Consider the following 17,904-nt stretch of genomic DNA (forward strand, 5'->3'; position numbering starts at 1 on the left):
TCTGAACAAAGATGGACACTGGTGAAGCCGAAAGCGACAGATCAATCTGCTATTATTAAAAGTTATTCAGAAGTGACACACAACACTCACAGTAGTCTCATTTATCTGTGGTCAGAAGCAAAGACCCATAACCCACTTAAAAGAGGACTTTTGTGTATGTGCAGACTGTGGAGTAGTCAGCCTACACATGCATATGTATTTGGGGTGGAAGACAGAGAGAAAGAGGATAAACTGAGGACAGAAGCCTCTGAGTTTCCAGTTCCAGTTCAGACCAGCATACATTCCTGTCAAAGACATTATGACATTCACAAAGTTGTCAGATGTTGTCAGATGTTTTTTTCCAACGGTGAGCCTGCAGGTAGGGAAACAATGAGCTTTTCATTGCCTTATAACACAATGCTGGTAATTGTGTATGTTTACACATGCATGACTAAACACTAAATTCAGCATAATCATTAAATAAAGATTACGGATTGGATCGTGTACAATGTAGTCCCTAACCTAAGTGTGATAGTTCAATCCCTGACTGTTATATTATGTTATTTTACATTTCCAAGTAAGTACACAAGGAGAGGAAAACAACATCAAATAAAAGACTGACACAATCTCTATGTGTCACTTTACAACTTGTCTGAATTCATTAAAATGATGAAAGTGAACCTAAGGCTTGAGTGTGGTGCCAGTAAATGCAACGTGTAAACCATTACGTAACATCTTCTCTTTACATTGCAGCAATGCAATGGGGAACAGGGGGACACAGTGGCTATAGTTCAAAGCCTGGTTCATGTCCAATAAACATGTCTAGTTTGACATTTAAAAATAAACCTGGACAGAGCAGAGAGAAGTAGAGAGAGTGGGAAATAAAGAGATAAATAAAGATAACAAGATTGAGAAGGATAGAACAGTTGGAATTGGAAACAACTCTTTGGTACAGTTCTCTTCTATGGACCAGAATGAGTTACCACACTCATGACAAAAAAGCACCCTTATGCGCTGCTGCTCTTTCTAACATCCATGACATCGCCATCATACTCAAGAGATCTTGATGAATACTCATCAAGATCTCTCTTAGTGTTATCCCAGCTGCCCTCTATGTGTGACTCTCATTTATAGCTCCATACCCAGGATTGTAACCTACTCTCTATCCCTCCTACACCAGATGTCAAGGCTTTGCCCAATTTGGTTGATGGTGTAATGGGTGGTGGACCGATAAACATATATGGGGAGACCAGAGGCGAGTACATCCCATTGTGAGTGAAATTAAGTTCTAGTCTGTGTGTGTATGTGCGAGAATACAAGGTGGTGTGTTTTGGAGTGAGTTTTTAAACCTCTCTTTAAAATAGGCCTTTATCGTGGATTTTTCACCCTGTGTGTGTGTGTCTGTGTGTGTGTGTGTGGGTGTGTGTGTGCGTGGGTTCTGTGTGTGTTTAACCACTATCTGACACAATCCACAATAAGCTCTTGTTTCCTTCTACTTTGTTCATAGGACGTTTCCTTGCAGTTCCTCTGCTGCTATAACAAGTTGAATAAGGCATTACTTAAATCAAAGAGTGATGTTATCACCTATTTCTGATGCAATTTTATTAACACTCCAGAGTTGTGACAATTGCGATACTTTCAAAACATAAGAGACACGAATTCGCCTGGAATTCAGCGCAGGGTATATCATCACTCTTGTCTGCTGCATCTGACTTCTACACAACATAGCCAATCTCCATAAATAATAAAGAGGAAAGATCTTCCACGAAGAAAAAAAGACTGAAGAGAAGGAGGCGTATAAGACTATGCGGTGCGGGAACCAGCCATTAAAGGTAAAGACAGTTGAGAAAGGAAGAATGGCCGGTTGGAAGAGAAATACGAGGTGTAAATTGATGAATGGAACACAGAGAGAGGTTATGACAGCATGAAAGTTGAACAGAGGAAATAGTAGGAGTTGTGAGGAGGGGAAATTACGTCAGATAGCTCGACCAGCAAACACACAAGAAACCTTTTTGCTAAGCAGACACAGACAAACCCAATGAGATAAAAACAGGAAATGTCTCTCACACAACAAACATATTGGCTACGGAGCATTGGCAGGTTGTTATGTGTGTTTGTCACCACCGAGAATTCGGTGCAGTGACAAACTGAGCAGGGAGCGTCAAGTGTTGCTGACATCACAGACAGAAAAGCTGGTCGCCCTGCTGACTACCCAACCTGTCAGCCCACCAGAACCGAGTCAATGCCATTCTGAGATCACGCTGTCACGCCTCAACAACTGCGCACAGAGCAGCAGAACAGAGAAGAGAACATTAGTCAGGAACATGTGGATCCAGGCCTCTATTTGTTGACTCGGCAACTTCACAGCAGAGCAGAACTAGTCCAGAAATATTGCTGATTTGCTCTTTTGAAGCATCGCCATCTCCCACCCACCAAACAACTCATATACCACATGTATATGTATATATATATATATATATATATATATATATATATATATACATATATATGTTTGGGCTTCCAGCAATCTAAAGGTTAAAGCATTACTTTTGTTGAATGCCATCTCTTATTAATCGCTCATTGGATCTCTTAAATATTGCATAAAAGAGCACCAAAAATCAGTTTATGATTCAAACCACTCAGCACAGGCTTGATTTGTGGAATAGATTCCTAAAATCTACACTCATGCCATTTGCATATCCAATATGTGCATAGTAAAATTAGCAATGTGAGGAAGTTAGGAATATGAGGAAAGCATGCTCCCACTCATAATAACTATTACATAGTGTTTTTTATTGTTGTCCGCTTCTGTAAAATCAACATTATCCATCATTGTTAAGACACCAATGTGGCACATCTCATGATGAAACTTAACTAGACATGTGGTTGTTTTTAATAAGCCTAATACCAGTCCCATAGTTCAACAAGCTACTGCTGTGAAAATTAACCTGCGCCATTAGGCCAAATATGCATATTGCTCCATGACATATATGTATTGACTAAATTATAAGAATATCAGTGTATCTTTTGGGTTAGGTACCCAATATACCAACAAATCTTCATTTTCTTGTTTAAACAAAAAAAGCAGGTTGTACTTAATTTATCGTGTCAGTAGGATTCAACACAATGTGCCTTGTTTGCTGTATATGATTAATACTTGTTTAATGCCACTTCTTGCATAGTGAGGAAAGATGAATACATTTAAATATTAACATATTTGTTTAAAGAAACACCAGTACCAGCAACACCTACAAGCATGTTGTTCCTGTTATTCCTTACTCGTATCACTACTACTGCTTTTTACTATAAGAAACCCTTTCTGACTCAAGATGGTCTTGTGAACTCAAAGAAGAGTGAAAATAAAAAAGGCTATTATCCCATTTCAAATGCACTCCTGTGTGTTGCAGTTCCCCTGTAAACCATTGAACTATTAATATACTGAAAGAAAGCGTGCAGAGCCAGAAGTATTAGCCTTTGTCTTCTACGCTGCACCCTCTCTTACCTAATGAGACTAGTCTCAATGCGAGATTCTCGCAATTATTTTTCTCATTTCTTACTTTTTTGAGAGACATTTTTCCCCTTTTTTCCTACCAATGTGGAGTTGCCTGTAATGGACTGTAAGCTGTCATGTGTTATGAGATGCCCCCTTGTAAATGCACCCACAGCATTATATTGACTATGTGTGACAAGGCAGTATAGATCTGGTCTGAACAGCATCTTTTTTGTTACTACGCTGTGCATTGCATGAATCCAGTTATTATTTTGATCATGCAATTTTTCTTTTGTTTTAATCTGCATCAGCTTCTACAATGAATCTAAATATTGTGAAAGCAATACATGTTAAGGAAGAACAATTCTTGTGAAATAATAGCAAGCTTATCTGACGCACAACCGAACCAGTGGGAGCTGCAGTACTCAAGACAATGAATGTTGCTTGAAGCACAGCCTGCTCTGTAAAAGGTCCGGAGAAGAAACACTGACCAGATGGGCTGGCATCATTGCATTGGTCTCTTTATCGACCAAAGATTTACAGAAAACATTTATTTGTGAATTGATGAACTTAAGCACACAATAAATGTCCACAATATGCAAATTGAATATCCAACATAAAGCGGTTTGTCTCTGGGCCAAGTAGTGCCATCCTCACACATTGTGAGGAAAAACTGCTAAGATTGCGAGATTAGAGGGTTTGGAGGAGTAAAGTATCCTTGCAATGAGCGGGTGATGGATATGAAGCAATCTGCCAAGTGATGAAAAGAGACAGAAACACAGAAATTATGAAAGGAAAGAAAGAAAAACGAAGGGAACTTATCTGATTACACGGACACAGGCCTGGCTGACCTTTTCAACGGACTGGGCAGTTTATCAGAATCAGAATTTAGTTATTGGAAGGAGCAAGCTTTATCTGACAAATGCATGGGAGTTTTTTGCCACTATATGAAAAGTGTATGAGTATGAATATCCTAGATGTCAGAAAGCTTCAAAGCAATACGACTTGCATAACAACTCCCCAAATAGTTATACAAAGGAGGTGGCAGCAGCTATTCTTCACCCCCAGGGTAATACTGATTGTCACTTTATTCAACACAAAGACATGAAGAAGTTCACAAAGAAGTTCTTTTAATAAGCTCAATTGACTGGCAATTCACTGTCTTAATGGTATGAAGCATTTGGTTTATTTTCACTTTGAGCTACTATAAAACCAGCCACCAACTAGCCAACGTGGGCAATAGGGACGATGCCATGGACCAGTATTGATGTTAACCGTTAAACAATGTAATATTGATGTTAATAGTACATATATGTTGTGTAAAAAATACAGTGCCTCGAGTGCTGCAATTGTCAGCTGTTTCTGAACTCAGACATGTTGAAAGGTATCAGCCAATGTTTAGAAATTATTTTAATGTTCGGAAACTCATTCTGAACGCCGGAGTAGCATAAGTGGCTGATGAGTGTTGTAATATGTGCCGAAACTAGCTGGCAATAAACATAGTTTGTTTCCCAGCTTGAGTTTTTGATATTAAATGAATGAAAGACTCACATAAATCCAGAATGATGCCGATACAAAAACTTGAATCTATACTGATAAAGTCACCTGTTAGGTAGGGACGCAGCGATTGCAATGTGCTTGGTCAGTTCTGATTTTCTTTTTTTAAGTAAAATGTTATAGGACCTTTTCTCGAACAAACAAATAATAAAAGTGCTGCAGGTTACTGGACAAATAAAAATCCAATGAAAATTGAATGAAAATGTCTCAATCACGCTGAAGAACTTCCACGTTGACGACATGCGTACGCATTGCTGTGACCTTACTATCTGTAAGACACTTAAGAGCTTCAAAGTTCACATGATGGGTATTTACTGACGTTTGTTATATCGTAGAACAAAACATTTAAGGCTTGTGCTAGGACATTTCAGGCATTTAACCAAAAAACACGTTCAAAATAACCGATCTCCTTTTACAAGTTTTAGGACTCATTCTTGCTGCACTCAATTGGCTTTTATGTGAACAAATGAGAAAGTATGCACAATATTTGTAATACAGTACACATTACAAAATGAATGATTCAGTCCCATCTCCCACACAGTTGAGGATGGTGCACTTACTTCTAAAAACACACAAGTCTGTCCCAGGAGAACCTCCTGCACTAGTGTGCATTATGCATGTACTGTAGTGGGTATACAAGCAATACTTTTCAGGAATTAGGAGATACATTTCCACTTATAGTGCAGTCTTTCTTGGAATTAAGTGAAAATAGTTTAATATTTTTGGATGACAGAATTTTTAGAGTGATGTGATTTTGATTGATTGATGAAAACTATCCAAGGGTGCCTGAAGCAAGTGTCAATTGATCCAGAATGCGTCTAAAGAGAGAGTCACTCACATCTTCTCATTAGATCATTGCTCTTCACCCTCCTCAGGCTATCCCCTCTATTTTCACTTGCTGTAGTCTTTTCTTTCTCTTTCCCCGAATGCTCTCTTTCTGTCTTCTCTGTTACCTTGCTTCTATCTGAAGTGTTTTCTCTCATTTCTTACCATGTTCCTTATCTATCTCTTTCTTTTCTGTCTACCTCTCCCCATGTCACAGCTTTTTTGCTCTCATTCTGAGCACGTTCAGCACCAAGCCCTCGAAACCGGAATTAAGGGAACAAGACTGCGGCTGGAGAGACAGGCAGAGGGGTGTGGGACATAAGTCCTTTTTGAGGTGTGTGGGGGGGCACATAAGTCTTCTCTCCACACCCATGGGAATGCACTTCTGCAAATTTAGCCTCTTTTTAATTATCATCCAGTCAAAATGGAAGCACAAGCAGGAAGATATCAGTCTTCAACTGCATCTACTCGTACATTTCTAAATCCTGAGTCCTTCCTCATTCTGATCTCTGTTCCTCACACAAATGTTTAACATTCATTCCTCTTCCTCTTTGTGGAGTCTGACAGTCCTTTGTCATGTCATACTCGTAGCGAGCTCAAGTTCCACACTATTGGAAACTGGACACGACACACCCACTGCACCTCCACCCTGCCATTCGCCGGCCACCACACTCACAAGCCAAAACAACATGACACCTGCACCTGTTAAAATGGCCAGTACCTTCACACATGTACAAAAAGCAGGTGCTAAGGTTTATGGAAATAATGTTGAAAATATGTTCTGCATGCAAATGTGTGAACATGCTGAAGGGATGGAAACATTTTGCTCATGAGCGGCACATTTTCACCACCTCTCCATCGTTCATCACTCAACAGTCTCAAATCCTGCTCTGGACTGAAATACTCCTAAAAGAAAAGAACCCTCTGGTGTGGCCACCCTTTGTCTTGACAATGCACAGAAATATAAGACGCAATAAACATCAGCCCCCAGAAATGAGTAGCCTAAAAAGGAAAAACGGCAAGTAGATAGTCAAACAGTCAGTGTGTCTGTGTGTGTGTGTGTGGGTGTGTTTACCTACAGTAAGGCTTCGTCCCGCAGCTGAGAGAGGCACCGCTAACATCCAGACACTGAACGCGCTCCACTGCTGCTTCTGCTGGCTTACTCTGCCATATGAGAGAGAGAGAGAGACCCACACACAGCTCCTTACCTTGCTCTCTCCCCCCCCCCCCCCCCCCCTCTCTCTCTCTCTCTCACACACACATACAGCAAAGGGTAACTAGCTCTGAGGTTCTTGCATACCCCATAGGCAGTCACTCAGCATCACAACTCTCCAGATTTCTTTCTCTATATTCCTTCCTCTCTTGTGCCATCATTCACTCAAACACAACTGTGCAGAGATTCTCACACTGACTAATCCTACGAGATGGAGCAATATCACAAAAAGTTACCGGGCACAACCATTTGTGACAAACTCCTGTCTCAAATGTCGGCAGATGTTTAGCTGGTGAGGGAGGTGGTCTTTATTTGAGCCAATCATCTCAGGTGGATATCTGATTACATATCCGTTTTGAAAAATAAACAGAAAGAGAGGTGGCAAGATAGTGAGGGTAAATTGAAATTGAATAGTTGTAGATATCGGAAAATTCTGACAGCTATGAGGCTGACATGAGCCTTATTGCAACTCGGCTGTCTGTAATAGCAGTCTGAACAATATGACTAGAAGCTTAATCACACACATACAATTAAAAACACCTGTGGAATGAATAGTCATCAAACTTGGAGCCCCAAAAACATTTCGATAATATTGCACAAAATCCTATCACCACAAAAGATCACACAATGTTCTTTTTATTCACTTCTGTTTCACTTATCCTTCTTGTCATCCTTGAAAAACCTTATTTTCTCTCCCTTCCTGCAGCCGTATGTAAAAAGTCTGAAATGCTGTAAAAGCAATGTAACTCACGCTCTGGTGATTTGCCTTTGGGCACCAAGCAGGCATGCAAAGAGCTTCCTGTTGAACCTCTAAAACCAATTACCATCAATATGGACGTTCTTGCTGAGTGTGTATTTCCTCTTTAGGACATCATGACGACGTAGTTCAGGATTTTCACCTGGTGGCAAATCAGTGTTCACGAAACAATGAATTTGAAGAGAAAATTACCGTAAATAAATTTGCAGTAATGAGGATATTTACTGCATTTACTGCAGCACGCAGCCAAACAGTAAACCCTCGATGAACAAAAAATGTCAGACATACATATATGTGCACGGGGGATATCATACAAGATAGATATGCGTAATCTGTGTGTGCATGCTTCATGTTTAAAAATATAATGTATTCTCCTCATGAGCATGCATAAGCTGTTAATAATGTAAAGGCCACTCTCTTCCTCTCTGTCCGTCCTATCCGCCATGTTTTTCTGCCTGCTAGCTATTCGTATCACCCAAAAGCAGGGCCATCCTCACCATGAGCCATCAGGTCAGAGGAAGAAGAAAAAAAGGTCTTAGTCTGGGAGAAACTATGGAAAGGTTCACTACACAAGTCAGAAAAATAGACGTTTTTTTGGGAAAGTACATCATAAAAGAGCTGCTATAAAATAGGCATAAAATGTAGAGTAGTAACCAGTAAGGGAAAGAAGGGGATGATGGAAATGGGATAGGAAACATCTGACAGGAAAACATTTTGACAGCAGCATAACAAAAAAGAACAGAAATTATGTTAAAGCTCACACAAGAGGAAGCACATACAAGTCTTGCTTTTTCTGATCTCTCTGTATTTAGGAAGCAAAACGGGGTGATTGCCAGAACAGACAGGGGGAGCAACGCAGCAGGGAGGTGCCACCCTGCTTCCTGGCGCAGACAGCTCTGCAGAGTCACTACAACACTCTCGTGGAGGCACAGTAAAGAGAGGGAGTGTGTGTGCGTGTGTGTGTGTGACTTCAGTTGCTGAGTTCAATCCAACACAACACAACATGCCTCATCCTCACAGCCTAGGGCGTGACAGAATAAAAGATCAAACCCTATAGATCTTTCTCAAAAAGAAAAAAGAAGAAAAGAATTGCTGACGCCTCAGTAAGAAAAGCACATTTCCTTAAGCTGAAGCAATTCTGACAAATTTAGTAAAGACAAAGCAAGGCCACTGGCATTAAGTGAAAAATGACAGTACCGTCTGTGTGCATGTGTAAATGCACTTGTAGTTGAGAGCCTCATGCACGGCCCTTGAGATAACACACAACTGCTTTCACACATACAAATGTGCAGTATATGCCCTAATAAATGAGTTTTCTACACACACTCATTCTTGTGCATGCACACACACATATGCTGTAAACAGACATGTGATGCCTCCAACCGTGGCCAAATCTCCTGAACCCTGGTGTGTGCACCATCTGTCAGCTCATAACTCACAGTGCATAAACATACATATACACACGCACGCACGCACAGACACACACACACACACACACACACACACACACACACACACGTAAACAAGCACAGCATGACATTTCTAATAAATAAATGGACACTTGATGTTTCAGCCATAGACACTGGATGACATGACAAGCTCCTCAAAGCCTCTGCAAGCATTTCCTACCATCCAATCATTATTCTTCTGCTACTGCGGCGTTACCAGTGGAGGAAACAGGAAGAGTTATAGGCTTTATCAGTGCTGGAAGTAGCATGACCCTCGTATCAAGCTTGGGACATTTGCTCTAGATTACAATTCACTAATCAATTAAACAAATGTAATGCAACCACAGGGAGTAGACTCTGCATACAAACACAAGGACCAACCAATCACTATCCCAGCAGGAAACCAATGAGCTCACCACAAGTTGCTTGATACAGGTGGCACACACCCAACTTCTTCCCCTTTTCTGATGATTGTTCCTCTCACTCGTCAAATTTGTCTTTCTCTTCCCCTTCTTTATGTCCTCTAAGGCCAAAGGGCTTTGTGCTCCGTGTGTGTGTGTGTGTGTGTGTGTGTGTGTGTGTGTGTGTGTGTGTCAGACAGAGAGAGAGAGAGATACTGCCTGGAGGTATGATACATCTCTTTGATATGTGCACAATGTTATATAGGCTAGATGACTGGTTGCATACTGATTACTGAAATAGAAGTTTTGCAAAATAATGTGAACGCCAGCATTTTAGAGATTAAGTTCTTATTTTTCAATGGGGATGCTCTGTCCAATTTCTCTCCACTGATTCCATAATCTCATATCAGGCTCTGCCAATACTCAGGATCCATCCTACCAGTAATCTGTTTATCGGAAGTTTAAGATCTGTTTACCCCACAGTATGTTAGGTAACATGGAACCACGTATTGTGCGCGCGTGTATGTGACAGAATAATTGTTATTTTAACATATTTGACTGGGGTTAAAAGTCTATTAGTGAGATCTACGATGTGTCCTTTTCTTTGTGACAATAATTAGCTTGAGACAGCTGTGATCAAATATGCACAGCAGAAAGGCCTTCATGGTGCTGTGAAAAATTACTACTGCGATTAATTAAAGGCATGCACTTTCAGTACTAATACAGAGAGTCATGTTGTAAAAACATAGTAGCCAACATTTTTATACAACAATATAAATGAAGGTTGTAGAATAAGGACATTCGACAACAATTCAAACAAAACTAAATTAAATTGAAAGGAGAAAAAAAAATAACCACAGGGGTAGTGATGAAATGATAAAGGTACAGAGGTCAGGAGAAAGAACAAAGAGATGGACAAGGTCATAGTTAGGGATTTCCCCCAAAACTTGGTTCTAAACAGGAACCGATTATAGAGTAGTAAAAATCCGAAGTATCGATGAGATCCGGAGTTAACGGTACTTTAGAATTTAAGCAGTGAGATCTCTTTGGGAAAAAGCAGCATCTCAAACCTCCTCTCTCTGTCTGTCTCGGCGCCTGTCTTTGTACGAGGGATGGAGTCGTGCTTTACTCTTTCACACACATTGTACGTCTTGTACTGCATGAGGCGCGTCTCACGCATCATGCAGTACAAGACGTTCTGAGAACAAAAAGATCCAAAGATGCAGATGCTGAGAACTTTCTTTGTCTCAAATGCAATACAACCCTTCCAAATAAGGGAGGTAATACCAGGAAGTCATCAAAACATTTGGCAAACGCGCATAACATAAATATGCAGAACTGTACAGTCCTTTTGGCGAGCAGCCATCCATCCTCCTCCACTGCAGGTAAAGTTACCGATGCCTTACGGAGTTTGATAATAAGAACAGGATAATAAATAAAAGATAATCGCTCAGCTAATTGTTTAGCTATGTAACGTAGAACTTTTTGTAGATTGTCGGGCTGAAGCTGCAGCCATGAGACAGCCCATCCCTCTCCCTCTACCAAGCTCCAAGTCCCTTCACCCAAACAGCTCGACTTTGATTGAAGGTCATAATTTGGCATAAGTGTTATCTTTTCCAGTTTTTCCAGTACAATTTACCGAAAAACTCAGGGTAGGTTAAGGGATACAGTGTGAACATATGCTAGTAATTTGGTGAGGATGGACAAAGTTATTTGGAAGTTATGGGTCTTTAAATATTAGGCCACGCCCCCTAGATGTTAATTGGCCTATATCTTCTGAACGCAACGTCATATCAACAATCTTTTCATAACTTCAGATGACATTGGACCTATAATGAAGCTCCGAACTTTTTGTGAAAATCGGACCAAGGGTTTAGGAGAAAATGGAAAAAACGTGTTTTTTAAAAATTCTAAATGGCGGAAAATCTAATTAGGCGCATTTTATGGACCCCCTGAATATATTTGTAGAGCAGGTCCAAGTGAACATGTGTAAAAAATTTCAAGTCAATCGGCCATTGCTGGAAAAAAGTATTAGCTTTAACACAAGGGGGCGCCACCGAGCTAATTTTTTTGTGTTTTTTCCGAATCCCCAATCAGATAAGTATTTTCACCGATCCTGATATGTGTGGGAATTTTGAAGTATGCAACTTTAGGCCTAGACCCTCTTTTCCCCTTGCAAAGTGCCAGCATAAGAATAATAATAATAAACATTGCGAAAACAATAGGTCCTCGACCGACTACGTCGGGTCTCGGGCCCTAATAACAGTCTGGTAAATTGTACTGGAAAAACTGGAAAAGATAACACTTATGCCAAATTATGACCTTCAATCAAAGTCTTTTATCACAATATCAACATTATATATTGCCCAGCCCGAATAGAGCATTTGTAATAGTGACAGTTTCTACAGTTGAGAAGACACAATATGTATAAATTATGAAAATGATATTTCCTCTGGAAAGAGTTACAAAAGTCCTACTTTCCACTACCTAAGCTTAGTTGATTCATTAGCACAAACAATGAGATACTGAGCAGAGATATTTCAGATTTCTCTGACTTCTCTTTGAGGATTTTCTCAACAATGACCTAAGAATGAAGCACTCCTCACTCTTTGATTGTGTGGGACAGACGTTAATCATAGTTTTCTGTTAAAACACTCCACTGGAAATAGCTTGTATTATAACAGACCAAAAAATATCAAAATGTGCACAGTGAACAAAAACAGAAATACACACAGACAAAGATAGGCCAAGAAATGCAATATACATCACAGGAGACACTTTTTAGGATAGTTTTCCCCCACACAATGCGTCATCTCAGCAACCTACACTCCAGACCTAGAATAAAGCCCACCACCAGACCTGAGCAAACGTAGTAGAAAGCCTTGCACATTTCTCCCAGTGATTCATCCTCTTTCATTACAACACCCACAAGCACACGCATACTCATACGCATGGTTATATTCTAACCAATGAGAGAGCTCATTGAACCGTTTAGCTCACCCCAGTAAATTCTCATTAAAAAAGTCTAGTTCTACAAAAGCCGTCATTAGGCTCCTAAAGGTTGAGGATGTCTTTCTGGGAGATGCACCGATAACACTTTTTTCAAACAAGTACTTACATTTGAGTAATTGCCAAAATTGAGAACCAATATGAGTACAGATTTTAACAATGACTTTGAAAACATGTTTATTCTTATCAGATGCTCCTCACTTTCTGACTGAAACAATAAAAAACATTCAACAGCGGTTGCTGACATTTTAACATTCAATGTGGTCAATGGACTTGGATCGCGCTTTTCTAGTCTTTCTAGACCACCCAAAGCGCTTTAATACTAATACATCCATACACCGATGGCAGGCGACTATGGAAGGTGCCTTGCCCAAGGACCCTTCTAATTTGAAGGATGATTTCCACCTCTGAGCCACAGCCGGCCATATCAGTTTTATGAGTAGATGTGCACAGTCTAAGACCAGATACTGGTCTTTCTCATCTCATCCAAAACACATTTTACATTAGCTCTGAAGTGACTTTACAAAGCAGTTCTGTCCTTCTCAACTAATCAGTCAGTAGGGTCTTATCATGATCACTTAATACTGTCATACAGTTCATCACAAGTAAAGGCTGGGACTATTGCACCTTTAAAGTTGTTGTATTCTGTGAGCAGCAGGAGAACGTTTATGATTAAAGCAGATGAGAGACAGGAATGAACAGATGGCTGATAAAGAATAACGTTGTCTTTACTACTGACTACTGGCCAACATAGCCAGTAGTCAGTGAAAAAAAGTGTCAGTGTAAACAGTGAGTAAGTAAGTAAGTTGGGGGCTGTGCAAAAGGCTAACATAGACAGTAAACATTGTTCCTGTGAACTGTCTGTCAACTGAGATTTTCTAGTGAGGTACCTTTGATTGACAGATTGTATTTATTGTACAGTTGTATGGCTCTGGGGATGAATGATTTAAACAGTCTATCAGTTCTGCATGGCAGCCAGCGCAGTCTCCAGCTGATCAGACTCTTCTGTCGAGTGATGGTACCGTAGAGTGGATGGCTTTCATTGTCCATGATGGTGAGCAGTTTGGTGAGGGTCCTTTTGTTGGCGACTGAAGTGATGCACTCCAGTTCAGCACCAACCACAGAGCCAGCTTTCTTCACCAGCCTATCCAGTCACCCTGCATCCTTCTTCTTAGTGCTTCCTCCCCAGCACACCACCGCGTAGAAGAGGACGCTGGCGACGACAGACTGGTAAAACATCCCGAGGAGTTTGCTGCAGACGTTGAATGACCGCAGCCTCCTCAGAAAGTACAGCCGGCTCTGCCCTTTCTTGTAGATTGCGTCCGTGTTGGCAGACCAGTCCAGTTTATTGTCCAGAATTACCCCAAGGTACTTGTATGTGCCTACCACCTCCACATTGACCCCCTCAATGGAGACTGGTAGCATAGTGGGTTTAGACCTGCGGAAATCCACCACTATTTCCTTGGTCTTAGCAGTGTTGAGTTGTAAGTGGTTGTGTTTGCACCATTGAACACCAGACTCTCGTAGTCCCCCTCCTGGCCATCCCTGATACACCCCACAATTGCTGTGTCGTCCGAAAACTTCTGCATGTGGCAAGACTCTGTATTGTAACAGAAGTCAGAAGTGTACAGGGTGAACAGAGCAGGGGAGAGCACAGTTCCCTGTGGTGCTCCGGTGCTGCAGACCACAGTGTCGGACATGCAGTCCTTCAGTCTGACAAACTGTGGCCGCCCTGTCAGATAGTTGGTAATCCATGATACGAGGTGATCGTCCACGTCTATCTGTAGGAGCTTGTCTCCCAGTCTGAGGGGTTGGATGGTGTTAAAAGCCCTGGAGAAATCGAAGAACATGATTCTCACAGCACTTTTCCCCTTGTCCAAGTGAGTATACGTCCTATGCAGCAGGTATGTGATTGCATCGTCCACTCCTACCTTCTCCTGGTATGCGAACTGTAGTGGGTCCAGTGCGTGTCGTACCTGAGGTCTGAGTATGTGCAGTAGCAGTCTCTCCATGGTTTTCATTATGTGTGACGTGAGGGCTACCGGGCGGAAGTCGTTGAGTTCAGTTGGGTGGGGCTTCTTGGGGACAGGGACAAGGCATGATGTCTTCCAAAGTGTAGGAGCACTACGGAGGCAGCTCCTGGAGAGGGGTGGGCGGATATAGCCGTAGGACAGTCAAATCTGCTGTAGAACTGGTTTAACTGGTTGGCCCTGTCCAGGCCTCCCTCCACACTGCGGCCGCTCTTCATGCCAGTCATCGTCTTCATCCCCTCCCATACTTCTCGCACACTGTTCTGTTGCAGCTTCCGCTCTACTTTCTTCCTGTATTCCTCCCTTGCCTCCTTCAGTTTGATTTTGAGCTCCCCCTGTACGTGCCTCAGCTTTGTCTGGTCCCCTTCCTTGAACGCTCTCTTTTTCCTATTGAGGAGGGCCTTGATGTTGCTGGTTATCCATGGCTTATTGTTAGGAAAGCAACGCACAGTTTTGGTGGGAACAACAATATCCTCACAGAAGTTTAAGTAGTCGGAGTAACAGTGTGCAAGCCCATCAACATCCTCACCAAATGATTGTTGGAAGACATTCCAGTCTGTTGTGCCCAAGCAGTCTCTCAGGGCTTCATCTGCCTCGGTGGAGGGCTTTTTAACGGTGCGTGTTGTGATTGGTTCTCTCTGGACACGTGGAATGTACAGTGGTTGTTGGGAGACCAGGTTGTGATCTGATTTCCCCAGTGGTGGTAATGGCGTGGCTGTATATGCATCCTTTATATTGGCATAGAGGAGGTATATTGTTCTGTTCTGTCTTGTGGGGCAGTTGACAAACTGATGAAAAGCGGGCAGAGTCGAGTCCAGTGTGGTGTGGTTGAAGTCGCCTGATATTGCAATGAATGCCTCTGGATGTTGGGTTTGTAGTCTCGCGATAGCCGAGTGAATGACGTCACACGCGACTTCAGCCAAACCTCTCGGCGGGATGTAAACAAAGAACTATCACTGAGAGAACTCCCTCGGTATGTAGTACGGTCTGAGGCTAACAGCTAGCAGCTCAACGTCTGGGCAGTACGTTACCTCTTTCTTGATAAAATGAAATGATATGCATGAGCATGCACACGCAACATATTCTGTTTTCCTTTTGCAGCGACGACAGCACATGTATTGCAACATAAACAATACGCAAACACACAAACAATAAGCTCCTTTTAAGCTGCATGCCCTCTTGAAGGCTCACATCCCTCCGTGTTGATGTGTGTATTTCTGAGATGTAAGGGTGCATAACTTTACACACAAGAACATAAAAGGAGCACTGAGCTGGGTGGAAGGGTTCCGTGTCTGTGGTGAGTCACTGAGGTCATGTCATTAAGCCAAGTAATAATAAACATATCACATAGGCAGAAATACTCATACTAAAAACAGTGGAAGGCTCTCAACTGTGTAATTGGCAAAAGAAAGAATGTATTTTAACTAAGCTAAATGTCAAACTTTGATCCAACAAACAATGTCCATCCATCCATCCATCCATTATCACCCGCTTATCCGGGGTCGGGTCGCGGTGGCAGCAGGTTCAGCAGGCCGACCCAGGCCTCCCTCTCACCCGCAGCACTTTCCAGCTCATTCTGGGGGATCCCGAGGCGTTCCAAGGCCAGCCGGGAGATATAATCCCTCCAGCGTGTCCTCGGTCTTCCCCGGGGCCTCCTACCAGTTGGACGTGCCTGGAAAACCTCTAATGGGAGGCGTCCAGGAGGCATCCTGACTAGATGCCCGAACCACCTCAGCTGACTCCTTTCGACACGAAGAAGCAGCGACTCGACTCCAAGCTCCCCCCTGATGTCCGAGCTCCTTACCCTATCTCTAAGGCTGAGCCCGGCCACCCTACGGAGGAAGCTCATTTCGGCCGCTTGTATCCGAGATCTCGTTCTTTCGGTCACGACCCAGAGTTCGTGACCATAGGTGAGGGTTGGAACGTAGACCGACCAGTAAATGGAGAGCTTTGCCTTCCGGCTCAGCTCCCTCTTCACTAAGACGGACCGGTACAGCGCCTGTTTTACTGCTGCAGCCGCACCGATCCGCCTATCGATCTCCCGCTCCACCTTACCCTCACTCGTGAACAAGACCCCGAGATACTTGAACTCCTTCGCTTGGGGTAGGCAGTTTGCCCCCACCTGGAGGGAGAAATCCGCCGGTTTCCGGCAGAGCACCATGGCCTCAGATTTGGAGGTGCTAACTCTCATCCCTGCCGCTTCGCACTCGGCTGCAAAACGCCCCAGTGAATGCTGGAGGTCACGGTCCGAGGAGGCAAACAGGACCACATCATCCGCAAACAGCAGAGAGGCGATCCCGAGACTCCCGAACCGGATCCTCTCCGCCCCCTGGCTGCGCCTAGATATCCTGTCCATGAAGGTCACGAACAGGACCGGTGATAAAGGGCAGCCCTGGCGGAGGCCAACACCCACCGGGAACGTGTCTGACTTACTACCGAGGAGACGAACACAGCTCCTACTGCAGGCGTACAGAGACCGGATGGCCCGTGCCAACGGGTCCGGCACCCCATACTCCCGCAGCACCCCCCACAAAAACCCCCGAGGGACCCGGTCGAAAGCCTTCTCCAGGTCTACAAAGCACATGTAAACTGGTTGGGCAAACTCCCAGGACCCCTCCAGTAATCTTGCGAGGGTAAAGAGCTGGTCCACTGTTCCACGACCGGGACGGAATCCGCACTGTTCGTCCTGAATCTGAGGTTCGACAAGCAGTCGCAGCCTCCTCTCCAGCACCCTGGCATAAGCTTTTCCCGGGAGGCTGAGCAGTGTGATACCACGATAGTTCGAGCACACTCTCCGGTCCCCCTTCTTGAAGATGGGAACCACCACCCCGGTCTGCCAGTCCATGGGCACTGTTCCCGACCCCCATGCGACACTGAAAAGGCGTGTCAACCAAGACAGCCCAACAATGTCCAGCGCTTTCAGCATCTCAGGGCGGATCTCATCCACCCCTGGCGCCTTGCCACCAAGGAGCTTTTTGACTACCTTAGCGACCTCTGCCAGGGATATGGGTGAATCCACCCCAAAGTCTTCCGGCGCTGCCCCCTCTCCGGGGGACATGTTGGCCGGGTTTAGGAGTTCCTCAAAGTGCTCTTTCCACCGCCCGACGATGTCCCCAGTCCGGGTCAGCAGTCCCCCCCCCCTGCTGAGAACAGCCTGCTTTCCCTTCCTGAGCCGTCGGATGGTTTGCCAGAACT

The 17,904-nt window shown here is 43.3% G+C and overlaps 1 protein-coding gene across 2 annotated transcripts in view; it reads right to left on the reverse strand.

The window, feature by feature from the left end:
- mctp1a (multiple C2 domains, transmembrane 1a) overlaps positions 1-17,904 on the reverse strand; it is a 170,541-nt gene that overhangs the window by 138,301 nt on the left and 14,336 nt on the right. The window lies entirely within an intron of this gene.

The sequence above is a fragment of the Cyclopterus lumpus genome, chromosome 9 (assembly GCF_009769545.1).
Source record: "Cyclopterus lumpus isolate fCycLum1 chromosome 9, fCycLum1.pri, whole genome shotgun sequence".
Lineage (NCBI taxonomy): Eukaryota > Metazoa > Chordata > Actinopteri > Perciformes > Cyclopteridae > Cyclopterus > Cyclopterus lumpus.